This window comes from Phyllostomus hastatus, unplaced genomic scaffold (assembly GCF_019186645.2).
Source record: "Phyllostomus hastatus isolate PE091 unplaced genomic scaffold, TTU_PhHast_1.1 phas_contig_80, whole genome shotgun sequence".
In the NCBI taxonomy this organism is placed as follows: Eukaryota; Metazoa; Chordata; class Mammalia; order Chiroptera; family Phyllostomidae; genus Phyllostomus; species Phyllostomus hastatus.
In genome coordinates this window covers 15701049-15713843 of record NW_025333960.1, presented here as the reverse complement: position 1 = coordinate 15713843, position 12795 = coordinate 15701049, and the positions used below count along the sequence as shown (strand labels likewise).

Sequence of the window (12795 nt, the reverse complement as noted above, 5' to 3'; positions counted from 1 at the left end):
ACTCTCCTTCCCCTCTTTTCCCCCATTATCCCTTCCCCCCACCCCTCTGGTTACTGTCAGTTTTTAACCTGATATTTTGACTGCTTACATAGTTTTGTCTTTTCCAACATGTCATATAGTTGGATTCATCAGAGTAGGTAGCCTTTCAGATTGGCTGGCTTCACTGTGTCATTTAAAGTTCCAGTGTGTTATTCAATGTCTTAATAGCTTGGTTCATTTTAGCTGTGAATAATATTTCATTATTTAGATGTACCACAGTTCACTTACCCATCCACTTCCTAAAGGATATCTTGGTTGCTTCCAAGTTTTAGCAATTATAAACAAAGCTGCCATAACAGCTGTGTGTAGATTTTTTGTAGACACAAGATTTTGATTTCTATGGGTAAAAAACAAGGAGTGTGACTGCTGGATAGTATGGGAAGGGTATATCTAGATTTGTGAGAAACTATCACACTGTCTTCCACAGTAGCTGTATTGCGTTGTCACCAGCAATGCATGAGATGTGCTGCTCCACCTCTCACCCTCACTTGGTGTGTTCCAGATTTGTGCCATTTTAATAGATGCAGAAGAGCATTTTATTGGTGTTTTTTTTCTTTATTGTTGTTCAAATACAGTTGTCTGCCTTTCCCCCACGCCAGCCATCCTCACCTCTCTCCCCTGATTCCACCCCCCCTTGGTTTTGACCATGTGTCTTTTATAGTTATTCCTGTGAACCCTTCACCCCTTCCTCCCAATTATCCCCTCCCACCTCCCTTCTTTGCATGTCCTTGGTAACATAAAATGAAGAGCTTCTTTTTACATGTTTATGTGCCATTTGTACATTCTCTCTGGTGAGGGGAATATTTAACTCTATGGCTCATTTTTTAAATAGAATTGTTTGTTTTCTTATTGTCGAGTTTGAACTTTTTCTGTATACTTTGAATAACAGTTCTTCATCACATGTGCCCCAAACTGTGGTATCAGACTCAGGCAAGCCTACAAAATCGTACATTTACTGATGTTTATAAAGCTTTTGGCTTATTTGTACCACAACGCCTCCTCACTTAACAAATCTTCTCTAGTCAAATTCCTGAAATTCAGTTGTCCCCCTCCATGAGGCTGCCCCATACCACTCCAGTTCACCATGCTCACTCTTTCACAGAATGCCTATTGTTTCCACTCATTTTGGCACTTAATATTCTATTTATTTTTTCTAGGAACATGTTGCCCTTCCCCAAGTAGATTGTAAATGCCTGAGTAAAGAAAGGTTTTATGTGCTTTCCCCTATAGGGGAAAGCATTCACATCTGGATAGATGGTAAGTGTTCATAGATCAAACAAACTGGTTCAATACTTTCTAGGCTGAAAATTATTAAGCGTTTACACATTTTAGAAACATTTTATTTGATTTCATACCATATGCTACTCACTTTTTAAAGTTTATTCTATGCCTCAGAAGAATTCAAATATATATTTTCCCTAAATAAATTGATCAAAAGAGTTCTACTTATACCATATTTCCCTAAAATAACAGCTAAGACTCATTGATTTAGCTCTATGTTCCAAACACTTGTCAGCTCAATGTATTTAAACCTTAGTATTCATCAAACAAATGTGTTCTACTGCTTTCCAGATGTATTTTACAGATGGAGAAAACTGAGGCACAGAAAAGTTAATGGTTTTCCTAGAGTCACACAGTGGTAAGTGGGGAAACCAGGCTGAGAACTCATAATGATTCTTATCTATTGGGTATACAGCCTACTTCATTTGCCTGCATAATTAACATGCACTATTGATTCCCATTAATCAGAATTACATGGAAAAGTTAAGAGATGTGAAGATTAATTATAAGATACCTGTAAGACATTTGACTCCTTGAGAAAGCAATTAAATAGGTATGGAAAAAACTCTGCATTTAGACTGTTAGATAATTCTTCTTCATCAGTATTAATCCATATATGTGAATCTGTAGCAGCATCTCTAGTTGCTTTTTTTTTAATTTTTTTAATTGATTCTAGACAGAAGGGAAGGAAGGGAGAAAGAGAGGGAGAAAAACATTGATGTGAAAGAGAAACATTGATTGGTTGCCTCCCATACGTGCCCTGGCTGGGAACCAAACCCCCACCCTAGGTGTGTAAACCTTTCTGTTTACAGGATGAGGCTCCAACCCACTGAGCCACACACTAGCTGGGGCAGACCTGTTGGCATCTTCATTTTTTTAAGACTTTATTTATTTTTAGAGAGGGAAGGGAGGGAGAAAGAGGAAGAAAGAGAGAGAGAGAAACATCAATGTATCTATGTGCGGTTGCTGGGGGCCATGGCCTGCAACTCAGGCATTCCTGACTGGGAATCGAACCTGTGGTGCTTTGGTTCGCAGTCCATGCTCAATCCACTGAACTACGCCAGCCAGGGCTCTAGTTGCTTTTAATGCAAAGCTAGAATAGCTAAATGGTAATCATTTAAGTACAACCTTAAGAATTTGCTGTTATTTGGATATATGTCAAGTTCATTGCCTTCCAATAACTAATTTTTTCCTGAAAAGTCTATATAAGAATAATGATGTGTTGACTAAAGTTAATACGGTATAACAATGTTGTGCCTACTAGAAAGTCTAAAGTAATCCAAATTTTTAACAAAAAAATTAAACTTAGTAAGCAAAAGGTACATAGGTCAAGGAATAATCCAACCAATATCTTGTTGACATCTAAAGCATTACAAAAACAGAAATTTAAACTGGCAATTACATTGACTTGTATTTCAGAAGATTATAAATAATAAGCCCCTTCATGAACGTATTTCAATAATGTGCATTTTTTTCTAATAGACCACTCCACAGCAGGGTATGTTAGACTAAGGAAAACAAGGGTTTGAGAGCCAGACAGGCCTAAGACTGAATCCCAGCTGATTGCTAACCTTAGACAAGCTAATAAACTTCCTAGAGCTCATATTTCCTATGTTGGAAAGCAAGAATAAAATATGTCTGTTATTAGGCTTTCTGTTACTAAAGCCTAGTAACAATAAATATAATGTATTTAGAATAAATATAATGTAAAGAATAAATATAATGCATTTAAATTTCCTTAAGGTGTTTAAATATTACAGGAAATATTACCACCTCAGGCAGAGTAGTTACCAGTGCTATTGTAAGGGTTACAAATAGGGAAATAAATGCACATGTTTCTCTTTTTATTCTTTTTTTATTTAGGAAAAAATATGGAATGCTTCATGAATTTGCTTGTTACCCTTGCACATGGGGCCATGGTAATCTTCTCTCTATTGTTCCAATTTTAGTACATGTTCTGCTGGAGCAAACACAAATATAAATGCACTTTTAAAATGTAGCTTTAAGTCCTGGCTGGCATAGCTCAGTGGATTGAGCACGAGCTGCGAACCAAAGTGTCGCAGGTTTGATTCCCACTCAGGGCACATGCCTGGGTTGCAGGCCATGACCCCCAGCAACTGCACATTGATGTTTCTCTCTCTCTATCCCCCTCCCTTCTCTCTCTAAAAAAATAAATAAATAAAATCTTTAAAAAAAATTTAACTTTAGCAAGTTTGCAAAATAGGAAGCCCTAGATTTTGTTCCCCCACAGAGACACCAATTTAACAATATATTGTCTAAAAACCCTTTAAGAGAATTCCAGGAACCAGTTAAAAAGTCACAGTAACCCAAGAAAGTGCAAAGCCAAGACCAGCCACATTGAAATAGATAAGAAAAGCTTCACTCATGAGAGCCCCTCCCCCAAGCCAGCACAGAAACAGCTTAAAGAAATGTAGACCTGAGAATTATGAGACAAAAAATCAAAATAATTGTCTTAAAGAAATTCAATGAACTCCAAGAAAAAATGGACAACTAAGCAAAATCAGGAAAATGATGCATGAACAAAATGAAAATGTGAACAAAGAGATAGATACTCTTGAAAAACAGAAATTCAGGAATTGAATAATACAATAACTGAAATAAAATATTCACTAGGAGAGTTCAACAGTAGACTTGATGAAAAAGAAAAAAGAATCAGCAAAAAAATGACTTGAAGATAAGTCATTTCAAATTATCAAGTCAGGGAAACAAAAAGGAAAAATGTTGAATAAAAGTGTAAAAAATATCTAAGGAAGTTATAGGGGCAGAGAGTGTTTTTAAGAAATAATTACTGTAGATGAAGCAAAGCCTGGGAACCACCACCAGGTCTGGTCTTGGTCCATGACATCTATTGTGACTCCCACCCACGCTGTGTCCACCATTGTAGCCAAGGGGGTATACATGGCGACCATCTTCCCAGAGATGGTTGTACCTTCCTGATACATGGGCAGACCTGCATGGTAAACTACATGGGGATTCTTGAAGGTGAAAAGAAATTTGATTCCTCCTAAGACAGAAACAAACCCTTTAAGTTTATGCTAGGCTGGAAAGAAGGGGTTGCCCAGATGAGTGTGGGTCAGGGATCCAAACTGACTATCTCCCCATACTGTGCCTATGGTATAACTGGGCACCCATGCATCACTCCACCAAATGCCACTCTTGTTTTAACATGAAGCTTCTAAAACTGGAATAACAGGGATGGCCCACTTCCTGAGCTCCCTGTTCTGAAATGTTCCATAGAGGGATCTAATACCCACAATGAGCACACACAAATCTGTATAGAGCTCTTCATGATATTCCACTACACTCTGTATAAACATCTGCCCTGACTGACTATGTCCTGCCAACCAGCTTTGCTCTTCTTCTTTCTCTTTGTATTGACTACATGCCATGAACCTTAAGTAATTCTTTTTGTTTATATTTTGGGGTGAATACTCAGTTGCAGTCTTTTAGATCTAGGTTTCCAATTAAATAATAGTCAAGTATTAACAGCACACCTTGAGATTGAGAATTGGTGTGTAGGGAGAGGGAAATGCAAGAATATTTATTCCATCTTATTTTTGGATGAATTTTTATCTATTATATATTAAATATTTAAAAAATTATTGTTGTTCAAGTATAGTTGTCTCCATTTCCCACCCACCACTCCCCACCACCCCACCCATCCTGACCTCTCACCCTTGATCCTACCCCCCTTTGGCTTTGTCCATGAGTCTTTTATGCATGTTCATTGACAACCCTTCCCCCTTATCCCCTCATTATCCTCCTCCCACATCTCCTCTGGTTACTGTCAGTCTGTTCTTTATTTCAATGTCTCTGGTTATATTTTGCTTGCTTGTTTGTTTTGTTGATTAGGTTCCACTTATAGGTAAGATCATATGGTATTTGTCTTTTACTGCCTGGCTTATTTCACTTAGCATAATGCTTTCCAATCCATCCATGCTGTCATGAAAAGTAGGAGCTCCTTCTTTCTTTCTGCTGCATAATATTCCATTATGTAAATGTACCACAGTTTTTTGATCCACTCAATTACTGATGTGCACTTAGGTTGCTTCCAGCACTTGCTTATCATAAATTGTGCTGCTATAAACATAGGGGTGCACAGTTTCACTTGAATTAATGTTTCAGTATTCTTAGGATATGATCCCAGCAGTGGAATTGCTGGTTCAAAAGACACATCCCTTTTCAGTTTCCTGAGGAAATTCCATACTGTTTTCCACAATGGCTGCACCAGTCTGCATTCCCACCAACAGTGCACTAGAGTTCCCTTTTCTCCACAAGCGCGCCAGCACTTCTTTTTTGTTAATTTGTTTATGATGGCTGTTCTTACAGGTGTGAAGTGGTATCTCATTGTGGTTTCAATTTGCATCTCTCTGATGACTATTGATGCTAATCATCCCTTCATATGTCTCTGTGCCCTCTGTATGTCTTCTTTGGAGAAGTGTCTGCTCAGGTCCTTTGTTCATTTTTTTATTGGGTTGTTTGTCTTCCTGGAGTGGAGTGTGTGAGTTCTTTATATATTTTGGAGATCAGACCTTTGTCCATGATAGCATTGGCAAATATATTTTTCCGTTATGGCTTTTTCCCTTTTCATTTTGCTGATGTTTTCTTTAGCCATGAAGAAGCTTTTTATTTTGATTAAGTCCCATTTGTTAATTCTTTCCTTTATGTTCCTTGTTCTTTTCATTGAGTATCAATGAAAATATTGCTGCATGGAATATCTGAGATTTTCCTGCCTATGTTATCCTCAGGGACTTTTATGGTATCATGACTTACATTTAAGTCTTTTATCCATCTTGAGTTTATTTTTATGGTGTAAGTTGATGGTCAAGTTTCATTTTTTTTTTTTTTGCATGTAGCTTTCCAGCTCTCCCAACATCATTTGTTGAGGAGGCTATTTTTACTCTATTTTATGCTTCTGTCCCCTTTGCTGAATATTAATTGACCATAGAGACTTGGGTTTATTTCTGGGCCCTCTATTCTGTTCCATTGATCTAAATGTCAGTTCTTATGCCAGTACTAAACTTCTTTGATTACTGGGGCCTTGTAATATATTTTATGTCAGGTATTGTCCTGCTTTGTTCTTTCTCAAAATTGCTATGGCTATTTGCAGTCTTTTTGGTTCCATATAAATTTTTGAAATGTTTGTTCTATATCTGTGAAATATATTATTGGTATTTTAATAGGGATTGCAGTGAATCTATAAATTGCTTTGGGTAGTACAGATGCAGTGATCAGACAAAAAAAGAAGGCATCCAAATTAGAAAGGCATCCAAATTAGAAAGGAGGAAGTAAAACTGTCACTATTTGCAGATGATTTGAGAGTGTACATAGAAAATCCTATAGACTCTACCAAAAAACTACTCAACCAAATAAGTAAATTTGGCAAAACAGCAGGATACAAAGTCAATATTCAGAAATCAAAGGTATTTTTGTATACCAACAAGAAAATATCAGAAACAGATATCAGGAAAAAAATCTCATTTGCTATAGCAACAAGAATAATAAAGTAGCTAGTAATAAACCTAACCAAGGAGGTAAAAAATCTACCTGTACTCAAAAAACTATACAACACTGACGAGAGAAATTAAGGAAGACACAAATAAATGGAAGCATATACTGTGTTCATGGGTTGGAAGAATTAACATAATCAAAATGTCTATATTAAACATTCTTATTTGTGTGCTACAAAGCCATAGCATATTTAAACCACTGTTCAGGGCTTAATTATCTTCAAGTTGAGAAATGCCATTGGGTTAAATTAAGAGTCCTACCTAAAACCAAACTGGTGGAGGGGAGAGCTTTTGACTCCGCCACCCCATCCCACTCTCCCCTGAAACCCTCTACCTTTTAAAAGCAAATCTTTTTCACTGCATGTTGGATGGGTATCTGTCCCAGGCTAGCAGAGACCTCTGCAGCCTTCTTTGTGGCCTGGCTGTCTGTCCCCCCAACCTATACTCTTATTCCTAACAGATACTTGGGACTTTTATAATCTCATACCTATCCAGGCTCCAATTCCTAAATTTTTAATAACTTTAATTAAAAGTTTACATTGATGGCTCTGTTTGTAGACACTAAAAACCCAATGAAAACCCAGCCATCATGACAAACCCCTGAGTGTTGTCTTAACAAAATGATACTGGTCATCACAGCTTCAGCCTCTCTTGTTTTTTGATGTTCAGCTTCCCCTGTTGATCTCAAAGTTTCCTGGCTTTTCCTTCCCCCAATCTCTCCTTTGCTGTCCTGTGTAGTGATTTGGTGAGAGAAATTATGACTGCCTAATCCTCAACCATCACCTTAGCATTACATATAAATTTCAAGTTTTATTATTGCAATAAAAGTGCTTTAATCTGACTTTTCAAAAATAGGGGGAAAAATAAATAATTGCCACTACTTCCAAAATTTTAGGAAAGGAATAGGCAATTAGATTCAATAAACTCAGAAGATTCCAACTAGGATAAACCCGAAGAACCTCACACCAAGACCATTATAATCAAACTGTCAAAGGTCAAAGGTACAGAGAAAAATTATGAAAGAAGCAAAAGTAACTCATCGTGTACAAGGGCACTCCCATAAGATTGTCAGTAGGTTTCTCAGCAGAAATATCACAAGCCTGTAGGAATGCAATGATATATTCAAAGTACTGAAAATGTATAATGCCAATACAGTATGCCAACAGAATACTGTATCTAACTAAACTATCCTTCAAGAAATAAATGAGAAATAAAGATTTTCCAAGATAAACAATCTGTTGACAGATTTCACCACCACTATACATGCCTTAACAGAGTACCAGAGTGAATCTTCAAATTATAATGGAAGGATGTTAGATGGCAACATGAAAATATAAAGCGTTTTGATAAAGGTAAGTATATAGACAAATACAAAATTCTGTAATACTGTAATGATAGTGTATAAATCAATTTCAATTATGATATAAAACTTAAAAGCATAAAAATGTAAGTACAAAACTATGATAATGGACACAAAATACAAAAGATTTATTTTATGACACTGATAACATAAAGAGATCAAGATGTAAAGGAGTAGAGTTTTTCTATGTGATTAAAGTTAAATTGTTATCAGTTTAAAATAGATTGTTACAACTGTAAGATGTTTTAATACTCCCAAAGTAGCCATATAGAAAACATCTGTAAAGAATATAAAAATGAATATAAAGATTCAAGGTATGTCACCATAGAAAAAGTCAATCAAAGAAGGCAGTAAGAGAGGAAAGAGGTACAAAATAATTACAAGATATACAGAAAACATTTTAATAGCAGTAATAAGTCCTTCCCTATCTATAATCACTGTAAAGGTAGGTGGATTGAATTCCCCAATAAAAAGACATAGAGTGGCTTAATGAATTTTAATAAAACAAAATCAATCCATGTGCAGTCTACAGAAGTCTCACTTCAAATGTAAAACATAATCTAAAAGTGACAGGATAGTGTTGCACATAAAAAAATGTTGCACATAAATGGTAATCAAAAGAAAACAGTAGTGGACATACTTAGATTACACAAAATTGACATCAAGTCAAAAACTGTAATGCGAAGAACATTATTATATAAGGTCAAAAGTATTGATTCAACAGGAAGACATAACAATTATAAATATATATGCATCTGACAGCACAGCATCCAAATATATGAAGGAAAGATTGACAGAATTGAAGGAAAATTGGACAGTAATACAATAATAATGAGATTTCAATATCCCACTTTCAATAATGAATAGAACAATGAGACAGAATAAAAATAGGGTGGGTACATGAGCAATACTACAGCAAGTGAAACTCACAAATATATACAGAACTTTCCATCCAACAAAAGCAGAAGACATATTGTTTTCCAGTGTACATAAATCTTCCTCCAGTATAGGTTATCAGTTAGGCCACAAAAGAAGTTTTAACAAATTTAAGAAGATTAAAATCATACCAAGAATCAAAACAATATGATCCTGGCATAAAAAGAGACATATAGACTGATGGAACAAATTACAGAAGAAATAAATCCTTGTGTATATAGTCAAATGATCTTAAATAAATGTGCCAAGGCTACACAATGAGCAAATTATAATCTTTTCAACAAATAGTGCTGGCAAAAGAGATATCCACATGCAAAGGAATGAAGTCAGGCTCTTACCTTAAACCACATTCAAAAAATTAACTCAAAATGCTTTAAAGGATTCTATATAAGCACTAAAACTATACAACTCCTAGAAGAAAACATAGGGAAAATCTTTATAGCATTGAGCTTAGCAATGATTTCTTGAATATGATATCTAAAGCATAGGCAACAAAAGCAAAAAATTGAGAAATGGCACCACATCAAACTTAAAAATCTCTGTGAAGAAAGGAAACAATCAACAGAGTTAAAGGCAACCTACAAAATATGAGAAAATATTGTAAACCATATATCTAATAACAGTAATATTTACAATACACAAAGAACACCTACAAGTTAACAATGACAAAAATAACAAAATTAAAAAGTAGGACATGAACTTAAACAGACATTTATTTCTCCAAGGAAGATACACAAATGGTCAATGAGCATGTGGAAAAAAGGCTCAACATCACTAAAAATCAAGGAAATGAAAATCAAAACTGCAATGAGATATCACCTCACATTTATTAAGGTGGCCACTATTTAAAAAAAAAAAACAGAAAATAGCAGATAATGACAAGAATGTGGAGAAATTGAAGCTCTTATGTGGTATTGGTGAAAGAGTAAAATGGGTCCACCACTATGGAAAACAATATGGTAGTTCCTCAAAAAATTAATAATAGAATTACTGTATGATCTAAAATTCCCACTTCTAAGTATATACCCAAAAGAATTGAAAGCAGGAACTCAAATAGGTATCATTACACATGGTTTCATTACATGATTTCATTGCAGTGCTATTCACAAGGATTGGTAGCAATATAAATATCTATCAGTGGATGAATGGGTAAAGTACAGGTGACAAATACATACCATTGAATACTATTCAGAGTAGATCAACTACAATGTGGATGAATGTTGAGAACATTATGCTAAGTGAAATAAGCCAATCACAAAAGGATGTATACTGTATAAATTCACTTATATGAGGTATCTTTTATAGTCAAACTCTTAGAAACAGAAAGTATAAAAGTAATTGTCAGGACCTAAGAATAGGGGTAAAAAGAGAGTTTTATTCAGTAAGTTAGTTTCAGTTTAGCAAGATAAAACTGTTCTAGAGATACATTACACAACAATGTGCATATAGTTAACACTACTAAACCATTTAAAAATGCCTAAGATGGTAATTTTTGTGTAGTATTTTTACTATAATAAAAAAATATATGTATGTCATATTTTAATAAACCAAGTCTTCAGTTATTTCAAAACAAAGACCTATCTCTGCCTCTTCAGGGTAATCTTGTGGCATTAAAAAGCTTAGCCTTTTAATTCCTGCTCCTTCCTGCTGAGAGCCCTGAGGGCTTCTCTATGCACTTGCCCACATCTACTGTTGTCTTGTTGTGTTCTTTGTTACTAGAGTGAAATAGCAACTTCTTTGTGCATTCTATCTTTCAAGTTGTGTAAAGCTCATCACTTTTTTCTCAGGGGGTATATGGGGGTGGGGGAGTCAGCATGATTATATTTTAATTTAGAAAATGTGACATCTGGATATAAAATGAAAATAAATATTGAATTAGTAGAAGTGAAAAAAGATAACAGGCCAAAAAGTTCTTAAATAGACTTATTGCAACCAGAAACTTTCAACTACTATAGTTAAAATGAACCAATCTTAATAGTTTATCATAGCAAAGCAGAGAAGGGACTTTGTGTTTTATTCTACAAGCTGTTCTCACTCTCCAATCTTTTTCTAGGAAAGTTATTATCATGGTACCAAGATGGAATTTTTAACATCTTTCTTAAGTGCTCCATATTTTGTCTTTAAGAACTAAAGTTAATTTAAATAGGTTCCTTTTTTAATTTCCATCCAATTTTATGTTTGCAGGATAACAATAGTGAACTAAGAAGACCATTATATCAAAAATGTGTTAAATAATTATTTAAATAATTCCTCAGATTTTCCCTAAAGCATGGATGATTATGCACATTCTGAAGTATGCTTTATCCTGAATAAAGTAGAACATGAAAAACAACTTGGTGATTAAAAAAATGGTTAAGATATCAGCTGTATGATATCCTGGTTGTTGTGGATATGGAGAGCTGAGTTGCTGCATTAACACTTTCCTAGAGTTTTATGTTTATGATGAGCTGTTTTGTGTCTGTAGAACTTACACTGTTGGTGAATATAAAAGACATTAAGAGGAGCCAGGGAGAGAAGTGGAGACAGCTAGCAACATCACAGGAATTGCTTGTGGCATCCATCTTGCTTCCCTCGTTGCTAGGTGTACAGGGAGGGTTTCTTTTCTTTTTGTCATAATATTAATAATTTAATATCAAAAGAACCTTGTGGTTATTTCTGGTAGGTGGGAATGTTTTCTACTTTGCTAGTCTCATTGCTCAAGTTGTGGGGCTTATAATCAAAATTTAAACTTACTTTTATTATTATATATTATAAAAAAGGTAAAAATATAATGTGAAATTAATAGCCATACTTTTATGTAGATCTTTGTTCCAGAAGTCTGAACAGGTTCTGTAGTGTCAGGCAGAGCTAAAGGTTATTATCTCCGCTAACTTCTTCACTGAATCAAGTGCTACTGATTGCTAAATTACAGCTATTTTCACAGTGTCACTGCTGAGCCTTCCAACAGAAAATCATCTCATAAATACTAATTTTGTTTGGTGTTGATTGTCAAACCAATTTAAGATAGCTAGAGTAGCTTAATGGGTATATTTGAAGAATTCAGAGAAACTCATACCTTCCCTACAAAATAATGTAGAATATTAACTGCACCAAAGAAAAACTACCAAAAACACATGAGGTAAATCATACAATTGCCAAATAACAGATTTTTATTCATGCATGGGACAAGTATTTCCTGAGTGTCCTCTATGTCCCTGGTACCATGGCGGTATTAGAACTATAAACAAAAGACACAGTCTGTACCCTCAGGTAGCAAAGTGTCCAGTGGAGAAGTTAGAAAGTTGTCTGCTATTTGTTGTAAGTGTGGGAAGCACCATAGCAGACTGCTATGGAGGGATGGGGGTGGGGGGCGCGGACTTTACTCTTTCTGGTAGTATCGGGAATGGCTTATAAATACAGTGTTTTTAGATGAATTTTGAGGACCCATAGTTACCTTTTTTCTTTTCCATTCAGTGGAAATGGTGATGAACTGAGCTACCAGCCACTTACATGGATTATCTCATTTAACTTCATGAGGTGAGTACTGCTATGTCCCTCTTTTTGACAAAGGGAAAACTGAGACTTGGAGAAGTAAAATAACTTGCTCAGAGTCACAAAGCTAGTAAGACATAGAGCTCAGATGAGATTTCAGACAAGCCTATCCTCTTA

The 12795-nt window shown here is 35.2% G+C and overlaps 1 non-coding gene across 1 annotated transcript; it reads right to left on the bottom strand.

The window, feature by feature from the left end:
* Positions 1 to 3185: 3185 nt before the first annotated feature.
* LOC123826516 lies at positions 3186 to 3291 on the bottom strand. The gene has a single exon (XR_006787080.1). It is a non-coding gene; the product is annotated as a U6 spliceosomal RNA (small nuclear RNA).
* Positions 3292 to 12795: the final 9504 nt, after the last annotated feature.